Below are 6,000 nucleotides of genomic sequence, written 5' to 3' on the forward strand. Positions count from 1 at the left end.
AATCTGAATTTAGTCATAATTTACTTACATGCATGAAGTTTAATAACTCATTTCTAATAACTGATTTCTTTTATCTTTGCCATGATGACAGTAAATAATATTTGACTAGATATTTTTCAAGATACTTCTATACAGCTTAAAGCCCAATTTAAAGGCTTAACTACATGTAGGTTAATCAGGCAAGTTAGGGTAATTGGGCAAATCATTGTTTAACAGTGGTTTGTCCTTAAGACAGTTGAAAAAATATATTGCTTATGGGGGCTAATAATATTGACCTTAAAATGGTTTAAAAAAATAAAAATTGCTTTTATTCTAGCTGAAATAAAACAAATTAAACTTTCTCCAGAAGATTTTTTTTTATAGGAAATACTCAGAAAATTTCCTTGCTCTGTAAACTGAAGTTTATTTATAAACTAATTTCGAAAGGATAACTTGCTTATGATTGCTTGCAGCCCGTCTAGCATTATCCAATTTATGAATCACCAAACGATTCCTAAGCCACTATAACTACCCTAAGTTCCATATAACAGCCATCTTCGTTTTGAAGAATCCCTTCCACCCCTACTCCTTCTCTTCCCTAGATGGCTGGCACAGTGGCCCAGTGGTTAGCACTGTTGCCTCAAAGCAAGAATGTCACTGGTTCTAGTCTTTACCAAGCCAGCCGATGTTTCTGTGCGGAGCTTACACGTTCTCCCCGTGCTCACGTGGGTTTCCCCCGGGTTCCCCGGTTTCCTCCTAATGTCAAAAAGCATGCAGCTTAAGCTAATTAACTAATCCAAATTGGCACCATAGACATGCTCCTAGTAAGTACTGTAGTTATCTCTTAAGAGCAATGAGTTCTCGAGCAGGGGAGTTCTCGAGATCTGCCGAAGCTCAAACTCCCCTCTTGCCTTGCAAACGGGAGGGAGCCCCGGGCTCGAGGATCTTATGAGCTCAGGGCTCTCTCCCGGGACAGCATGCCAAACAAGCTTTATAATCAATCATCAGCCAAGTGTGAACTCTGGAAACATCATTTGGGAAATATTTGACAGAGAAAAAAAATTAACAGGAGGGTTAATAATAATATAATATAATATAATATAATATAATATAATATAATATAATATAATATAATATAATATAATATAATATAATATAATATAATATAATATAATATAATATAATATAATATAAAATAATATATAATATAATATAAAATAAAATAAAATAAAATAATATAATATATTATAATATAATATAATATAATATAATATAATATAATATAATATAATATAAAATAATATAATATAAAATAATATAATATAATATAATATAATATAATATAATATAATATAATATAATATAATATAATATAATATAATATAATATAAAATAATATAATATAAAATAATATAATATAATATAATATAAAAGAAAATAATATAATATATAATATAATATAATATAATATAATATAATATAACATAATATAATATAATATAATATAATATAATATAAAAAAATAATATAATATATAATATAATAAGATATAATAATATAATATAATTAATATAATATAATATAATATATAATATAAAAAATAATATAATATAATATAATATATAATATAAAAAATAATATAATATAATATAATATAATATTTTTTATTATAGTTTTTGCAGACAGAAAAATTGAGAACAGACAGATAAACCCATAATGAAACAATAATCTGTGCAAAATGCAAAATAAAGCATGAAACAAGGGAAAATGGCAAGATACAAGGCTTACTGTAAATGGCCTACAAAAAGACACAGCAATGTATGTAAAGAGAGAGAGCAAAAAAACAGGAGGGTGAATAATTTTGACTTCAACTGTATACAGTGTGTATCCGTGTGTGTAGATCAGTTGGAGGAGCTGGAGCGTGTGTTTCAGGATGATCACTACCCTGATGGAGACAAAAGAAAGGAGATCGCAGCCGCCATCGGTGTTACTCCCCAGAGGATCATGGTCATTGCCAACATGCATACATTCCTTAGGATATCAAGCTCTTTGTCACATTAATCTGTCATTAAAATAAATATATACATTCAAATGTCAATAATTGTGGTCTTGCATTAGGTGTGGTTTCAGAACCGTCGAGCCAAATGGAGAAAAACAACAAAAGCCACGTTAAAAAAGCCTCCTGCTAATCGTGGTCAGCCATGTGTCCAGGTCAACAGGTCAGTGATGGTAGCTGTATTTCTTATTGCATGCACTACCTGACAAAAGTCTTGTGGCCTATCAAAGTTTTAGGAACAACAAATAATATCTTGACTTCTAGTTGATCATTTGCTATTAGAAGTGGCTTATATGAAAGGCAAAGACCTCTAGATTACACTTATTTTACCAAAATAAAATATGATCATGGCTTGATTTTTAATTATTTAATTAGGACAGTAAGGTCTGACTTTGCTTAGACAAAAGTCTGGTCACTAAACAGAAATAATGTCCAGTATAGAATATAAAGTCATGCTGCAGTGGAAACAGAATGAATATTGTGTCTGACTCCCATGAGCTTGGAGGACTGCATCCATACATCTCTGCAATGACTCAAATCACTGATTAATAAAGTCATCTGGAATGGCAAAGAAAGCGTTCTTACAGGACTCCCAGAGTTCATCAAGATTCTTTAGATTCATCTTCAACACCTCCTCCTTCATCTTACCCCTGACATGCTCAATAATGTTCATTTCTGGTGACTGGGCTGGCCAATCCTGGAGCACCTTGACCTTCTTTGCTTTCAAGAACTTTGATGTGGAGGCTGAAGTATGAGAAGGAGCGCTATCCTGCTGAAGAATGTGCCCTCTCCTGTGGTTTGTAATGTAATGGGCAGCACAAAAGTCTTAATACCTCAGGCTGTTGATGTTGCCATCCACTCTGCAGATCTCTCACACACCCCCATACTGAATGTAACCCTAAACCATGATTTCTCCTTCACCAAACTTGACTGATTTCTTTGAGAGTCTTGGGTCCATGCGGGTTCCAGTTGTTCTTCTGCAGTATTTGTGATGATTGGGATGCAGTTCAACAGATGATTCATCTGAAAATTCGACCTTCTGCCACGTTAGTCAAGTTATTATTCATTGCTCTTACAACTGGGATCCATGACAAGACTTTTGTCAGGTAGTGTATAAAATTTCTGAATAAAGCACTATTCCATCCCTTGTGCTTAAGAAAACAAAAAAATCACTTGACTTTAGTCACAGAAATGATCACAATACCTCTGTAGTGGAAATGGAAGTTGCAGAGAAACTGTGGCTTTTATATATATTTCACAAATTACTTAAAACTACACAGAAGAAATGCAATAGACACGGTCATGTTATCTTGCACTCAGATGCCTAATAAGTCAAAATTTGATTAATTAAACCAAATACATTTGATGGCAGGCTTTGGATTAGGCATTTCAGAATGATTAAACCAAGATTAGAATAATGTGAAATGAAACGAATCCTCTGTTTAGGTCAGTTATCCAGTTTTTTCCACTGTTGCACACAAATCATTTAACTTTTTTTGTGCATCTGGATTTAATCTGCAATTATGGTTCTATTTAATTTGATGCATAATTGCATTGACTAAAAATATATTTTTGGGGGGATTGTCTAGAAAAATCATGCACACCTTGAGTTTTTTAATGCAATGTAATAAAAATTGCAACAAAAAAGTGGCATAACATAGCTGCTGATGCAATGCAGCAAACATATGGTGTAATTTAATGCATTCAATCACTTGTTTAATTAGTTTGTGCATGTGCAGACCATCAATTTTCACAGCTCCTCCTCTCGCATCTCAAAACCCCAAGCCTGGAAACACACTTCCCCCCTACAGCACCATCCGGACCAGCTGCACCAGTCCACCAGGTACCTCTAAACCATTTAATTAAGCTCTTTAATTCAAATATGCATTCAGGGCTTAAACCGTTTTAGTCAAACTGCACAATAGGACTTAACTGTCTGCAATTAAACGATTTAAGTTGAAAATGCATGGATGTTTTTTTTTAATGCAATCTTCTGTGCACATCAGGTCCAACTTGTGTTAATGTAGCTCTGTGTTTGTCTCGAGGAGGATTTTTGGAGTACATGCCGCCTCCGATGTACAGTCCACCTCCTATACGGAGAGCCTCTTTGCCGCTCATCACGGCGTACAATCCTCCAACTCACACTGTTTCCCTGCTGCTGGACACACCTGAACACAGCGAACCCAGCTCTGCAGACACCACCGACACTGGGTTAGTGGGAAAATAGGTTGCAGTTCTTCTGTTAACCACTAGACGTCAGAAAAGAGCATTTTCTAGAGTGATTTTGAGAAATGTATGCTTTATTATCAGTAGGAGGCACAAATACAATGTGCTCTAGACTTCAGAGGTTGGTGATCAGTAAGATTTTTTTTTTATTTATGTTACAAAAAATTCCTAATTAATTCTGTTATTTTATTCATCATAAGAGTCCTGAACAAACTCTAACATTCACCATTCATTAGATTGATAACATTATATTCTGAAGCATCATGTGAATCAGGTGTAATAAAACTGAAAATTCAGTTTTGCAATAAAAGAACTTTTTTTTTTTTTACAAAATAGTAAAATATAAAACAGTTATTAATTGTAATGTAATATTTCACAATGTTTCTGTTTGCAGCTTTTTATGAACTGTAAAAGATGCCTTTCAAAAACAATAAAAACTATATTATTGGAAGGAGGCACCAATAGAATGTGCACTACAATATAACGTGCAATTTATATGTATTAAATTGATTAAAAGTGACACAGAATTTTATCTCTAATGTTACAAAAAAGTCCCAATAAATACCATTTAGAAATAATAATAATAATAATCTATTGTACAAAATTGTAAGATAGAAAAACAGTTATTAATTGTAATAATATTTCACAATATTACTGTTTGCAGTCTGTTCGCAGTCTTGGTGAACTGTAAAAGATGCCTTTCCAAAACAATACAAACTATATTGGTAGGAGGCACAAATAAAAAGTAGATTTTTATTTTATTTTTTGTGTTAAATTATTAAAAAGTGACACTGAATGTAATTATAATGTTACAAATAAGTCCTAATAACTACTGTTAATTTTATTCATCATAAGAGTCCTGAACAAACCATTTTCTCAGTTGTAAAATTTTAAGCAATATTTAGCTATACTGTTTTTAAACATTTGTAATATAATCATATTATACTGATTTCTGAATGATCATGTGAATCTGGAGTAAAGTTGCTGAATATTCAGCTTTGTATTACAGCCAACTTTTAGAAAACCGTTATTAATTGTAATATTATAATATTTCACAGTATGACTATTTTCATGAACATTATGAACTGTAAAATATTTCTTTCAAAAACACTACAAACTATATTATTAGTAGAAGTCACAGATAAAAAGATTTTATTTTTTTATGTGTTAAATTGGTCAAAAGTGGCACTGAATTTATTTATAATGCTTCAAAAAACATACTAAATTATTTTCTGTTTTTATTCATCATAAGAGTCCTGAACAAATAATTTTCTCAGTTGCAAAATATTTAGCAATACTGTTTTTAACTTTTATAATAAATCTTTATTATATTGATTTAAATCTGGAGTAATCATGCTGAATATTCAGCTTTATCACAGGGTGAAATAATTTTTTTTTCATTTTAATATGGAGAACAGCTATTAATTGTAATAATGTGAAAACAATACAAAATCTTAGGAATGGTGTATTTTGTATTGTTGGTATAAATAGTGTATAGTGTATCATAGTGTATTATTGGTAGAAAATTGGCATTTTATTATTGTAGGGCAAATGTTTTTCTCTAAACTATATCATATTTCAACAAATATCAAAAGAACTTACATGACTTTGTGTATTATAAGACACAATTATATCTAACGGTTATAATACTTAGAATAAAATATTCTTGTAGAAATTAATTATTTCAATAATGTCAGTTTATGTTGATGATTTTATGTTACATTTAAATTATCGCTATT

This window comes from Danio aesculapii, chromosome 19 (assembly GCF_903798145.1).
Source record: "Danio aesculapii chromosome 19, fDanAes4.1, whole genome shotgun sequence".
NCBI classification, from domain to species: Eukaryota; Metazoa; Chordata; class Actinopteri; order Cypriniformes; family Danionidae; genus Danio; species Danio aesculapii.